Below are 15983 nucleotides of genomic sequence, written 5' to 3'. Positions count from 1 at the left end.
CCAGAATTTAGAAATATATTGGCTACCCCGGTCCGAAGTAATCTTATCGGGCAAGCCATGAAGGCGAAATATATCTCTGGCAAAAACTTCGGCCATGTGATTGGCCGTAGGTAAGCCCTCCAGTGGAGAGAAATGGGCCATCTTGGTGAATGAATCTATAGTTACCATGATGCAAGAACAGGACTCTGATAAGGGTAAATCCACAATGAAGTCAGTAGACAAGTTTCCCCATGGCCTTTGTGGTATGTCAGGCTGAGTAAGGAGACCTAACGGTTTGCCTGTTGGATTCTTTGCCATAGCGCAGACTGGGCATGCTTTTATGTATGACTGGACTTCTCGTCGAAGATTGGGCCAGAAAAACGAGCGTTTTATGAGTTCAATGGTGTTTGCCTGGCCTCGATGTCCTGCAACTCGGCTGTCATGGCACCAGTAGAGAATCCTCTTGCGGAGATGTCCTGAAGGTATGTAAAGTCGGTTCTTGTAAAACCAGAGACCTTCCTTGGTATGAAACTGAGACGCCAAGCATTTGTCTCTAAAGCAGGGTTCGGAGTCTGAAGCTTCTTTGAGCTCCTGTAGAAAAGTGTGAAGAGGTGCCACTATGCGAGTAGATGGAAACATAAGTTCGGTTGAGAGGTGGCCCGAACCAGCAACCGACTCCTTGCGAGACAAGGCGTCGGCTAGGACATTCTGAGAGCCTGGTAAATAGGTAATGGTGAAATCGTATTGGGAAAAAAAATAAGCCCATCGCGCCTGGCGAGAATTGGCACACTCGAGGGACTGCAGGACCTTTAGATTCTTATGATCCGTGCGAATGATGAAGGGAATACTGGCACCCAATAACAGATGTCGCCATTCCTCACAGGCCAATTTCATAGCTAGTAACTCCTTTTCAAGGACGGTATAGTGAAGTTGACTGATGGTCAGAGTGCGAGAGAGGTAGGCGACTGGATGTTCTATACCTTCGGACTCCTGGAGCAAGGCAGCACCGATGGCCGCGGAAGAGGCATCAGTTTCCACGATAAACTGTTTAGTTTGATCGGCCTGGAGCAATATGGGTGCTGAGCAAAACAAAGTTTTGAGATGTCTGAAACTAGACTCTGCCGTCGATGACCACACAAAGGTTCCAGATGATTTCTTGAGAAGTGTGGTTATAGGTAGTACCATCTCGGAGAACCGGGGTATGAATCTTCTGTAAAAGTTTGTTAAACCCAAGAATCTCTGAACCTCTTTAACAGAGGTGGGAGAAGACCACTCTAAAATGGCAGACACCTTGCGAGGGTCCATGGAGATACCCCGGTCAGACAAAATAAACCCCAAATAGGGAATGCTCGAGACCCCGAACTGGCATTTTTCAGGTTTGGCTAGTAAACGGTTCTCCTTAAGTCGAGAAAGCACTGTCCGGACATGCTCTTCGTGTTCTTCCTTGTTGATGGAAAATACAAGAATATCGTCTAGATAGATGATCACTGAAACAAATAAGAGATCTGAAAACAAGCGGTCCATAAATCTCTGGAAAACTGCGGGAGCATTAACTAGCCCAAAGGGCATGACTCTATATTCAAACAATCCGAAGGGTGTTCGAAAAGCCGTCTTCCATTCATCCCCCTTGGCAATGCGCAATAAATGGTATGCATTGCGAAGATCCAGCTTAGTGAAAATGTGAGCACCTTGAACCGCCTCAAGAATGTCTGTGATGAGTGGCATAGGATAGCGGTCTCTGACAGTGACCTTGTTGAGACCTCTATAATCAATGCAAGGTCGTAATTCTTTGGAATCCCTCTTGGAGATGAAGAAAAAGGGAGCTCCGGCAGGAGATTTTGAAGGTTGAATGAGGCCATTGTGCAGATTCACATCCAGGTAAGTTCGTAAGACCTCCTTCTCGGATCTGGACAAGGAAAACATACGACCGAACGGAACCAGTGCGTTGGGCTCAAGATCAATAGAGCAGTCCTCGGGACGATGGGGTGGTAAAGGTGCTGGCTTGACTTCTGTGAAAACCTCTCTGAAAGCCTCACCAAGATGTGCCATATTATGGATAGTTGAGGATTCCTGACAAGAAGCAGGGGTGACCTGCAGTTGTAGATAAGATTGTTGAGGAATACAATGCTTCTTGCAAAACTCAGACTCGAAACGTAGCAAATTAGATACCCAATCTATTTGTGGGTTATGTCTCCTGAGCCAAGTGATTCCCAAAATAACTGGAAAATGAGCAGCTCTAATGATGTCAAATTGAAGACTCTCCACATGCTGGAAAATCCGGACTTCTAGCTCCTCAGTCGTCTGCGTTATAGGTCCTGAAGACAAGGGAGTACCATCTACACCCTCCACCTTCTGGTCTTCGAGTCTAGCTAGCCTTTTGAGGCCCACCTTGTCAACCCATAAGGTATCAACGAAGTTACCGGCTGCTCCGCAGTCTAAGAGTGCCAAAGTCTCTACGAGCTGATCTTGGATCATCACGCTGATATTGATAACCATGAGTCTGGAATCTTCAGGTGTCTTCTTTGTGGATACAGCCAAAGAAACGTAGGGACTGGAAGATTTGGATAACCACCGGTTTTCTGTCCCTGTTAAAACCGGGGTGATTCGTTTCCCGAACGCCGTGAAGGTAGTTCGGAACAGTCCTTGAGCAGATGTTTGTCAGACCCACAGTAGGCGCAAAGCCCTCTTTCTCTTCGTCTTCTTCTTTCTTCCATGGTGAGTGGTGCTCGGGTGGTTCCAATCTGCATAGGTTCTTCACTCTGTTTAGAAGATGGAGGAAGAGTGTTGGATGATGTCCCTATGGTAGAGGGATTTTCTCTGTAACGTCTTCTTTCATTGCGTCTCTCATGGAGACGATGTTCAATCTGTAGGACCGAGGATAAAAGATCCGAAAAAGAGGCAGGTCGGGGAGACCGGGCTAGTTCGTCCTTTATCTCCTCTTTGAGACCTCTGCGAAAAATGGCAAATTGTGCCTGTTCAGGCCAACCGGCCCCTGCCGCCAGAGTCTTAAATCTAGTAATGTAGGTGAGGAGGTCTGAGGCTCCCTGTTTAACATCCAGGAGATCCTCACAAGCAGTGTAGGTGAGTTCATGTCTTTCAAAGGATTCTCTGAGAAGAATCTTAAAATTCCCGTAATTCTGTAGAACCGGGTCTTCTCCTGTCACAAGAGGTGTAGCCCACGCAAGGGCATTGCCCACCATATTCGAAATGAGGAAGCCAACCTTAGCCTGATCAGAAGAAAACATACGAGGGCGGAAAGTGAAGTAAATAGTGGCAGCTTCCAGAAACTCTTTAAGTTTTTTGGGAGAACCGTCGAACTTCCCCGAAGATAGGGCCATAGGTGGCAATTCTGGGGGAGGGGAAGGTTCTTTGCCCAAAACCAATTGTTTTAATACCACATTTTCTGCCTTAACAGTCTGAAGCTCTTGAGAAAGGGACTGTACAGCTTTCCATAGTTCTTGGATTTGATCCTGCAACTGTTCTGGAGTAGCCATTGGTATCTTCGGGCGTTGCAAACTGTCACAATCTGGAGAATGACTTGCAGTCACCGTAAGGGTATTGTCCAAATGCTTCACTTTCCCACCCGAGGCACCACTCTCCTCACCTGAGTCTTCAGGGTCTGAGGCTCCGACGCCGTGTCTGTGGGCAAGGTAATCCTTTTTACTCTTCGTTGTGAGTGCTCTGACACGGAATGAAGCCGTGGTGGAACTCTGTATTGGTTACCACCTTGGCTCCGTTCCCGTATGCAGGCGAGTAAGGGGAAAAAGCCCAAAGGCGGAAAAAACCCCTGAGTTGTAGTCGAGGATTGCGATGAGAGATGTAGTAGTCGCTGTATAGGAAGTGGAATTCAATAGCCTCGGGATCCTTGGGTAAACAACTCGAAGATCCTTCCGGAGAGGAAATGACAAGGGAGGAAAGTACGCTGGCAAGCAGCCGGTAGGCGTAAAAACGCAGTAGCAGAGGGAAATCGGCGGAGGAGAGGAGCCGCCAGGGAGACGGGGAAGGAAGGAGAAAAGAAGGGAGAGAAATCCCCAGAAGGGGGAACAAGAGCGAGCGAGAGAAAAGCACTGGAAGCGTCTCACCGTGAAAACGAAAGGAGACGGTTGCAACGCAAGGAATCATGGGAAGCAGGAAGTAAATAGGCGGGACGAAGAACAGAGGAAAAAACACTAGACCGTAAACAGAGAAACGTGAAAAGAACGTGGTGGCAGTGTTAATGGCGGCGAAGCCGTAACAGCGGCATCCATCGCCAACCAAGAGGGTTCATGACAGTTAGTTGCAATAGAGTTTAAAGAGTACTGTAGTCTAATGGCCGGCATGTGCGCCAGGGGATCCTTGCAGTCGCGTGGTCATGTTAGCTGGTGCACAGCAAAGCGAGGGCTAATGTTACCTTAGGATCAAGGTGTGGGCAAGGAGTCAGCGGCTTCCAGCGTAACGCGCTGACACGCTGAGTCACGCTCCGTCAGCTCAGTCAGAGGATGGCCTTCTCTCTAGGCCTTACCTCGTTGGCCGGCTCTCACCTGCCGGTGATTGGTGGCAAGATAAATTGAAGAATAGGGCCAATCCAATCACAGCTACTGCTGGTATGAGGTCAGGCAAACAATGAAGACAAGATCAGGCGCGGGAGGCACAAAGCGCAGCGGCCATCTTAGAAGGCACAGATAATCCGGCTTTCGGGCATTCTGATTAACACACGGACGGTGTGCTCGTAGATACTGCAAGCAGATAAGTGGGCAGCTTGGCAGGATGAAGCAGGCAGGGTGCTTGGGCATAAAATCAAACGTAGATGGCTTTGGGATGAATGCACCACAATGTGAAGGAGGGGCTCTAAGGCAGTTGATAATATGCCTGGAGATTGCATTTGCGACCCCTGAGTTCTCCCTTGCTACCCCTAAAAAAAGAAAATGCAAGCTGCTGGCCTGTGGCTCTTTGCTTCTGGAGTGGCTGGCTTTCTTGTTCAGGCCTCCTATGAAAAAAATGAAAAAACAGGCGTTCCACAAGTCTAACACTTTCAGCAGTGACCCTAAATAAGAAAGAATAGGAATACCAGAAAATGTGTCTTTCTGGAATTCTATACAATAATTGCTAGACTCATTAAGGTTTATTTCAGGCACACTTCAAGGAGTGAGTAACTGATTTAGTCTGTTCTTAAACACCGTAACTCAGCCTTTAATCCTTCTGAAGCCGATAAATGAGTATCAACACAGGTTGGGTGATGTATGTATATGTTTTCTATATAAAACGCCTAAGTGTAAGCGCTATATAATAACACATCATTATCATTTGGCCATGGGCGTTTGCTTGCATTCAAAGTCATGTGTTAATATGGACCTATTCACACTGATCTTAATGATACATATGGTAATCCATTCTTTTATGAAATCTATATCACATTATAGTGATATCATAACCATCTTTTTCGTAGTGTACTTAGGAACAATGCTACGTGATACCACTTCTGTTTTGTCAAGGGGTGAAAGGTCATTTCCATTGCTTTCCGTGATATCGCTTCAGGGTGGGGTCAAATGACATCACTTCCTGTGATGTCATTATAGGTCAATGGTTGTGTGATGTCACTTTAACTACCCCTTGCATTTTGGTGAAATGACATCCCTGGATACCAACATTAATCAGCATGCTGGGTGGGGCCTCCAGCCAATATGGATGCACGGAACGTGGGCTGACACTGCTAGTGTTAGACCATGTTCCAAGCCGCCTTACGGCCCGCTCACCCACCCGCCATCTACCATCCACCGACCCTGTTTCGTTTGCCGCAGCTCCCTGTCCCCGCTCCTTCTGGCCACCATGGCAATGGAAGAGGAGCTATGTATGGAGCCAGCCTTTCTATTCCACGATGGCCATGTTGCGGCATCCCTTTCACGGAGAGAACATATTTTCCATTAAAAAAAAGATATATATTAGCACCCATGCAGCAAACTACATGGGTGCTAATGGCAATATGGGACTCAGTGGCGTGCCGACTCTGTAGGTAACGTCCTATCACCTAAGTTAAGGGCTGGAGAGCCCCTTGAGGTATATGGCCTCAGTGGTGTGACTCTGCACCAGAGGGACATGGAGAAAGGAAGACAGCAATAGGAGTATAAATGTAATGCATGTAGGCCCTTCCTGAGGGCTCTAACACATGAGGAATGGGCAGAAACAAGGGCAGGTGGCCAGGACCCTGAGGCTCAGGAGCAGGCAACTTGATTTTAACTGTGAAGCTTCATAAATTCATAAAGCATTTGTAGATCAAGTCAGTGGACATATAATAATCATATGGAATAAAAGGAAATCAAAGAATCAGAGGACATAATGCAAGGAAAGTACTGTACAATTAATGCGATGTAGGAAGGCACACAAGGAGTCATTTTATGAATAAATGCAATTTGCATGCACTCGACAACGAATGCAAGCACTTGGGTCCTGTGCATTTATAGTTGAAAAAACGTTTAAGCTTTCCTTTTACACATTTTCATTTAGCAAAACATGTAAATGTAGCCTGCAAATTAAGCTTTGCACAGAACATTCGAAAAGGATTTGTATTGAATCCCCCTTCGTTTAGCAAGTGGTTAATGTAGGAGTACTCCTAGAAATCCATTCGTTTTACTCCAGCAATAGCACCTCATGCTGGTGTGATACTGGGAGGTTTTTCATGTGGACTGGGAAGTACGAGGAGCAAATTGAGTTCCCCTCCTGTCTCCCAGTCTGCCTACAAACGTTCGGCAATATCTCCTGGAGCAGTCTGACAATGCTTAAACTGCTTGACGTTTTTGTTTTACACCTTGGAATACTGCTCAGTCCATTTTAAAATGGATCTTGAAAGGTTCCTTGGGACTGTGGTAGAAGGAATATCAGAGCTCAATTAGGGGCTGCCATTTCTATGCAACGCAAGGGAGGGAATCAAACTAAGTTCCTTGAGAAATCATAGGATTATTGGTTAACTAGCTTTATATAGAAGCTTAAAGTCATTTCACAGTGACAAATACTGCTTAATTTGTACAACTCCATTCTTCCTTACTCATATTCCTTTGCCCTACATTTTATTGGAGTATTCTCGATTTCATGATTGGGTAACACTTTATTCATCGCATCACTTACATGTCATCTCTGAGTGCATCGTAGCACAGATGCATCTACATCTAAACTGTAATCCTAATACATTCAATTAAAATGATAGACAAAAAAATACATTTTAAATGTTTAAAAAATCTGTTATTTGGAAGGCATTTTATGACAAGAATGCAATGCACATTTTCTGCTACTTTTATTGCATTTCACAGTCAATACGTGTAGCGTGAAATGTGGTTATATTCGCAGTAATTCTGCATCTGCCTATTTTACTAAATTCCGCTGACATAAACATGACACGTGTCTTCCTAAATTTCTAATTGACTGGAAAATCTGAAATGCTGTATCAAGTGAAAATGAAGTTTTAAAATCAATGAAAAAAAAGACAGATTTAGAAAGACCGCTCACTGACCGCATAGAGCAGTCTTTCTAAATCAAACATCCATGTCCCTGCCGCACACGAACGCACGCAGGGGCTGACAAGCACGGGCAGGAGGGGGTAGGTGCGTGGTTTGAGGTAAGTATGTTTAATGTGTTGTTCGAGTGCATGTGTGTGTGTGTGTTTTGGGAGTGTGTGTTTGGATGGGAAGGGGTGCTGATTGAGGAAATGGGGGGTTTGGGGTCGTTAAACCCCCAATTTAAAGGAAAACCAGTGGGAGAGGGTGGTGATGGTCGAAGAAGTGAAGCGCATGGGTGTGGTTAGACCAGCGCCGCTGCCCTCCCCATGCCTGGAATGCAAGCAATGCTTTCCTAATGTCATGTCCACAGTGTCAATTACATTACAGTGTTCGTGCTTAATGCGTGCGAGCGAAGAGCCCGTTGGAGCACAGAGCGATGATATCAGTGTGAACCAGTCCAGTAACAACATATTAACACATGAATGTGTTGCGGCGCAGGCAAATCTCCTTACCTGGTATTCCCTCGTACGGGTTGTCTCAGTCGGTCGCACTGGTTGCAGTGTCGATCGCCACTTTATTCACTTAACACTAGGTGAGTGGACGCATACTACATACGTAATGGTAACATTTAAGGCATACATTGAGCAATTGCATAGTTCGCCGGAAAACATATGAACAATTATTTCAAATTAGGGTATGGTAGAAAAGGTGGTTTGGGGTGCCCTTTTGAGGTCAGTAGGTAGGGCTTGCGTCTGGTTTTGGATGTTTCCGTGGACTGGATTGCTTTGCTAGCAGTGGGAGTGCATCCCAGTGAAAGGAGACTAGTGTTGTGGCAGGTGGGTCCTGGGGAAGTGGGTGGGGACAGACAGTTTATTGAGATTTGAGGAGTGTAGATCCCAGGAAAGGGTGATAACAAGAGCTGAAGCAAGATAGATAGTGCAAGGACACTTCCTTCATTGCTGCCACACTTAAACACGTCTACGGCAATCTATAGTCACTCCTTTTTTTCTGGAATATCCTATAAACATCCTCCTGCCCATTTCACTAACCTTGGGCTTATGTACACGAAACCATTCGCATAGAATGCTATAGTCGACAACTTAGTTGAAATTGTCACTGGTGACCACCCTTTCTTCATTAGTCTCATGATAAAATGAACTACATCATCGCTTCTTGACAATTCTGTCTTCATCCCCACACCCCTTCTTATCCTGGCTCAACTTTCCAGATGTTCTTCCCTTGGCAACTTGCATGACGTCCTCGTAGATTCTGCGAACAAGCTTTTAATGAACTCCAGAATGTCTTTATTCCAAGCTGTCATCATTCTTATGGTCCCGTCATTGACAAAATGTCTGCTGTTGGAGTCAGCCCACAGATCCTTAGCCAGTGTGAACGAGATACTGCGTCGGCAATACAGTTGTCCACCCTTGTATAATCTTTGCTCTAAACACTATGTTGCTGCTATACCTGGTTTGCAATTGCTAAGCTGGTAGAATGTAACACTGGATGTGGAATATGGGGTTCCTTCAGAGTCCGAGAAGTGAAGGTTGGGACTTTAAGGATGGGAGCTACACTGGAAAGATGCTAGTTACCTGTTCTCCTGACTTAACCTCCTATCTAGCACCTGTAACAAATAAAGTGCATTTTCCTTTTGTACTCACTGGCTCCAGGTGCTCCATGTGTCCTTCCTGTTCCATCTGATGACCACGATATAACAGTTCCATCTCAGACACTAGAGCAATACCTCCTGAAGAGCCTTAACACAAATCCATCTTTACTGGACTGCTTGTTACCTATCAGTTACCAACATATGTTTTTCAATCAAACATCTCTTAGTATAAACTCATGATTCTTGAACAACAAAAAATCATGTGAATAAAATAAATGGAGAGAAAGATGAATTGAGAATTAATTCAAATAATCAGGGCACTGCTCAGTGAAAATCATTTCTCTGTTGCTACATTCATTTTTACCTTGCTGTGCATTTTCTCAAATATTATTTACTCCATATGTTTCAATTGTGCAATATGTACATATTTACAGATGTGAAATCCTCCGAAGCAACTTCATCCATGGGAGAAACCAATAGTATGGATTAATTAATGAAATGCCTAAATATAAATTGTACTTGAATTAATAATCATTTCTAATGGTCTCACCATTTATGGTCCCCATTCCTTATAACTCTTGTGTGTGTTAAACTACTTTGGTCCCTCAGATTTATTGTATGTTCTAAAAGGAAAGAATACTGTTTGCTTGAACTTCTGACCCATTCTAAATTACTGTCAAAATAACAAATGAGGCCTTTGCAACTGCCCACTTACGTTCCCTGTTGGGTTGCTATATCTTTCAATATGCTACAGCCACGACACAGTATTGTTACTGCAGCGGATTCACTATATATATATATATATATATATATAAATAGTGAATTCCAGAAGAAAGTTGTTTCTTAGTTTCCTTACCTATATATATATATATATATATATATATATATATATATATATATATATATATTTATATAGTGAATTCCAGAAGAAAGTTGTTTCTTAGTTTCCTTACCTATATATATATATTTATATAGTGAATTCCAGAAGAAAGTTGTTTCTTAGTTTCCTTACCTATATATATATATATATATAGTGAATTCCAGAAGAAAGTCGTTTCTTAGTTTCCTTACCTATATATTTATATATATATATACATATTTATATAGTGAATTCCAGAAGAAAGTTGTTTCTTAGTTTCCTTACCTATATATTTATGTATGTATATATATATATATATATATATATATATATATATATATATATATATATATATATACATATATATATTTATTTATATAGTGAATTCCAGAAGAAAGTTGTAAAGTTGTTTCTTAGTTTCCTTACCTATATATTTATATATATATATATAGGTAAGGAAACTAAGAAACAACTTTCGTCCTCTATTACTCTATTACTCATTAGGTGTGGCCCCTTGGAACACATTTCTATTGATATAGATTTGGTTCGTAAATGGGTTACCTTGGCTTCTCAAATCTCAACTTCCTAATCCAATAGAATATGATAATTATTCTTAAAACTAATATCCCGGCTAATCGTTTTACTCTAATTATTTCCTGTTGTTGTGCCAATCATATTGGTATTATGTCATCACCATAATATACTTTTCATTGCTCTAAGCAATTGAGAGATATTCCAATATTAATATAAATGGTATCCTACTAATATGGGTAGTTCCATAGCATTGGCCAGCCTCACCCCAACTCAGCTCATCTATGTTGCTTGTATGCATTTATCAACTATTGTTTACTTACACAGCTCGAGTTGCATGACCTAACATTGCATCGCATGCATGATTTACCCCCAATTCTTTATCATTTTTCAATCCTAAAGAAATGTTTGCTTCTTTCGGTCTCATCAGTTTGTTTCTGTCTCCGCCTCTTTCATTTGAAATCATCCTTTCCAGACCGAAGAAACATTTTCTTTCTCATGTTTGTCTTTCCAGTTGTGCCCCTTTAGAAATCGCTCATCCTTCATTTTCATTGTTCTGACTGATATTTTCTGAGATCTGAGCCTTTAATTGCTGCCTTTTTGTGCTGCTGCTGATATATATCCACAAGTGCAAACAATAATATAAATCACAAACGTGATATGGTATTACGATTGATAGATTGTGTATATTAGTTATTTTTTAAAAAGGTTTTCGACCAGGGGGGGTCTGAGATAAGCACAGAGTTTCAGAGGTTGGGCAGGTAAAATGAGAAAACGTGTCTGCTCTCTTCCTTCATGTTAGCCTATTTAACGAAACACCATTTATTGTCAGAACTAAAGCTATTTTTTTAAGCTATTCACTGTGATTTTAGGTTGCTTAAATCAAGCACTTTTGTTATGTTATACTATGTTGATTTACACCATTCCTCGATACCATCCAAGGGCAGTCTCCAGGCACTCTCGTGGCTCTGCAAGAAAAAGGATAGGGATTGGTTAGTGAGGGAAGAATGATAGGGTAGGTCCAGAACCAGGAGAAACCGGCATATGTGTGTGTTGGTGTGCAGATGGTAGGTTGCGTGCACTGGCTTGTTGCATCCGTACGGCTAAAGTCCAATGCCTGGGATGTTTCTATGTGACTGTATGCTATGTTGGGGTGTGTATGCCTGTTTTATGTGTAGATTGGGAGGTGTTTAAGGTTGTGCACACTGGCTTGCTGTGTCGTATGTGTAAAGTCAAGTGTCTAGGTTTGTTTGTTGTAAGTGTATGTTGCTTATGTTGGTTGTGTGTTAAGGTATAGGTTGGCTAATACAGTGGGTGTGTATAGTGTTTGGGTGGTGTGTTTGAGGAAGTAAAAGCGGGGTGGTTAGTGCTTTGGCTACTCGCTAAGTTCCTCTATGTGGCTAATCAACACAGTCCTATCTGTTGTGACAAATGACTAATCTTCATAATTCTATCTAAGTGTAACGCATGGTTAATCTTCTTAATTCTGTCTAAATGTGACCCGTGGATAAACTTCAAAACTCTAAGCGTGATGCATGGTTAATCTCCTCAATTCTATCTGAATGGGATGCGTGGCTAAACTTCACAATTCTACCTGGATGGGACGTGTGGCTAAACTTTACAATTCTATCTAAGTATGATGTATGGTTAATCTTCTCAATTCTATCTGGATGGGACGCATGGCTAAACTTCACAATTCTATCTAAATATGATGTATGGTTAATCTTCTCAATTCTATCTAAATTTGACCCATGGCTAAACTACTAAGTGTGATGCAAGGTTAATCTCCTCAATTCTATCTGAATGGGATGTGTGGCTTAACTTCACTGTTCTATCTGAATGGGATGCATGGCTAAACTTCACAATTCCACCTGGATGTGACGTGTGGCTAAACTTTACAATTCTATCTAAGTATGATGTATGGTTAATCTTCTCAATTCTATCTGGATGAGAAGCATGGCTAAACTTCACAATTCTATCTAAGTGTGCTGCCTGGCCAAACTTTACAATTCTATTTGGATGGGCTGCATGGCTAAACTTCACAATTCTATCTAAGTGCGATGGATGGCTACATTTCACAATTCTATCTAAGTGTGATGGATGGCTTAACTTCACAATTCTATCTGAATGCGATGCATGGCTAAACTTCACAATTCTATTTAAGTGGTGTGCATGCATAATCTTCACAATAAGTGTGACGCATGGCTAATCTTCACACTTCTATCAAAGTCTGAAACCTTGCTAACCATCACAATTCTAAGTTTGATGCTTGCATAATCTTCACAAGTCACTCTAAGTGTTACGCATGGCTAAACTTCACAATTCTATTTTGATCTGATGCCTGGTTAAACCTCACAACTCTATAAAAGTGATGCATAGCTAAAATGTACAATTCTATCTGAATTGGACGCATGACTAAACTTCACAATTCTATATAAGTGTGATGCATGGACCCTCTACTAGTTCCAGAACTGGTATCCAGCCAACACACAGCATGCCCTGCTGGCTCTGCAAGCAAGCATCCTACATAGGAAGTGCCAGAGAGTCACTGAACAGAAAGAAGGACAAGGCCGTTGCCTGCAACACTCTTCTCCGCTTTGGGCCGTCCCCCTTAAAGGACAACACAAGCCCAGCGAAGAAGCTAGGAGGATTGCACCGACAAGCATCAACCAGCATCCACCTGAAAGGACATTTTCGAGACAGTCAAGCACCTCGAGCTGCAACCGACTGCACCCCTGACTGTTGTCACGCCGCAGTCGCTCACACCATCTGAAACACCTCGACCAGTGCTTCTGACCCACTGACCAGCACTGAGACAATTCCTGACCCAGGGCCATGTAGGCCAGCCTGCTCCCGTCTGTCCAGCCTCCCTAGCTGAACTGCCTGCCACCTAATACCCGCAGCTGTCTCCCATCGAGCAGCAACCGACTGCACCACTGACTGTTGTCACGCCGCAGTCACTCACACCACCTGAAACACCTCGACCAGTGCTTCTGACCCACTGACCAGCACTGAGACAATTCCTGACCCAGAGCCTAGTAGGCCAGCCTGCTGCCGTCTTTCCAGCCTCCCTCACCGAAATGCCTGCCACCTGATACCCGCAGCTGTCTTCCGTCTTGAACTCTGTCGCAGAAGCTGCAAAGCACTCTGAAACTGGCTCGACCCTGTCGAGCATTAAGAACTTCTACAGGCACAAAGTACACTGTGGTTCTGTTCCACTGGTCCTTCTCAGAATGCCCCTAGGGACATTTTACGACCCATTGCCCCCTTTGTGCTGAAACCAAGTATCCTTGAACTATTGCGATTCATTACTTTTACTGACATCCCTCCTGTCAGTATCCAGAGTGCAGCTCCTTTCCTTCTTGAAACTGTTTGTCCTCTGCATTCCTTTACAGGGTGGGTTATTCTTTGTAGTGTGCTGTCTGTTGTGATCATAATAACGTAGATATTTGTATACAAACGTGACTGGACATTCCCTTTTATCATTGGGTAATAATTGTATTTTTGCTGTGTTTCAACTAACCAATTATACACAATAAGCCTGCCGTTCTGTCCATATTACCAAAATTGGACAGGGAGGTTTATCATTTTCTTGTGTTTCCAATCTGTTCAGATCCCATCCGGTGTACTAGAGGTGTGGGGCTGATTGATGGTTTAGAAACCGATATTCATCCCTCGAACACTGGTGCCCCGGAAGTTAATTAGTCACAGTGCGTCAGAGGTGAGCAGACTCTGGAGAATGTGTGCAAGAAACAGGAAGCCCTCTTTACTTCCTGTTTCTTGTTCATCTGGCGTGGGAGCCAGAGGGGACAAGAATCAAGGGCATCTGACAAAGCAAGCAAGATAAGTGTTATTATGTGGCTATATTGCCATTTTGGTAAAGCTAGTGTAGCCATTTCTTAGTATGGCATGACATTTTGTAATGGACATCTTTTATAAAGTAAGCATAAGTGTTATTTTGTGGCTAAACTGACATTTTGATGCCACTCTTTTAGCTATTGCTTTAGTATGACATTTTTTAATGAACATCTGCATTTAAACAAGCATGATAAGCTCTATTATGTGTCTACAGTGGCATTTTAGTGCAGCTAGTTTGTACATATTTTCATATTGTGGCATGGTGTTTTAATGGTATTTTTAATGTCAAAGCCACAGGAATATATTCACAGCGACTGCCATGTATTTGCAGGACCCGTGTGGACATGATTTCTTATAGTATCATTACTGGCATTATGCATAAAGCAAACATGAGTATGTTCTTATATGGGAATACTGGCAGATATTGGTGCTCTCAGCGGCAATGTTCCTATCCTGGCATTTAATTTTGGGCAAATGCATCACGTAAATGTGTTGGGAAATGTTCCTGTACACTGTTGATGACATGTATCTATTGGACTTGAATGAGGTACCCTACAAACCAATGCAAAACCAATGCAAACTATCTAACCTTATACCCCATTTTTTTCTTGAAGTCAGCTAGAAAATACCCCATTTTAACCCATTATTCTAAAATCATTTTCGGGAGGGAGAACCCACCTGAGACCCCACCCAATTTCCCCTTGGTTGGTTAAGGCTCACAAGTTATGCTCGGTTGCTCAGCATATTTGTGGGAAATATTTACTCTCCTCCAAAAAAAAGAAATCATCAGCCACCGCTGCTGAGCTGGGAAGTTGTTGAGTATGGCACAATTGTGCGCCTGATGCTTAGCAATAGAAGGTAAACACTTCAGTTCTTCATGCATATTCAGTGGGTGCATGGTCCTACACATCAATTAGTTTACAGAAGGTGTTTGCATCTAATTTGGTGTGACTTCCTTCAGTTTGTGCATGATACAATGTTCCAGTCACATCTATATCTGGGGAACTACCTTGCTGTTAGTTTAGAATACCCGCTATTGCATCTCTTGTATAACAGAGCAATTCAAAGCACAAGGACAGTTGAATATTGAGTAGGTCACTACCACTGTAATATTTGGACATTTACAACAGAAAATGGCAATCACCATAGGAAACAACAAGTGAAAATATCTTCTCAGTTCATTCACACACACACCATTATCTGGATTCCCCTTCATGATCAACAACCCTTTCACAATCTGCCCCTGTGGAATCCTCTCCATCATTCTTCTGAATTCAAGGTGTAAACTAAATAACAACAAACAATATTTTATCAACTGACAAATTTGGATAGCAGATTTGTTTTTTTTAACTAACCATCTTTTGGGTTTACATGTACACATCCTCACACACACAGAAACATAAACAAGGTATGAACACAAACTGAATCAAGACACTTAAAGAAAATGCTAATGGCCTGCCACTTTTTTTCCTCTTCCTGAAATGCAAGCATACAACAATAATAATGCACTGTTCACATATTATCTGTCGCCTGCCACTTTTATGAATTGTTATTGGCTCGTATTGAATCCTGGCTGGGGGAACAATCGATTCTTTCGGATATTCAATCTGGATTTCGTCCAAGGGTGGGCACAATGGAGCAGAGTCTTAATCTATATCTCCTAGTGGCTAATTTGGTCTAT

Source organism: Ambystoma mexicanum, chromosome 5q (assembly GCF_040938575.1).
Source record: "Ambystoma mexicanum isolate Mex_15411 chromosome 5q, UKY_AmexF1_1, whole genome shotgun sequence".
Taxonomy (NCBI): domain Eukaryota; kingdom Metazoa; phylum Chordata; class Amphibia; order Caudata; family Ambystomatidae; genus Ambystoma; species Ambystoma mexicanum.
This window is presented reverse-complemented; position numbering follows the sequence as displayed.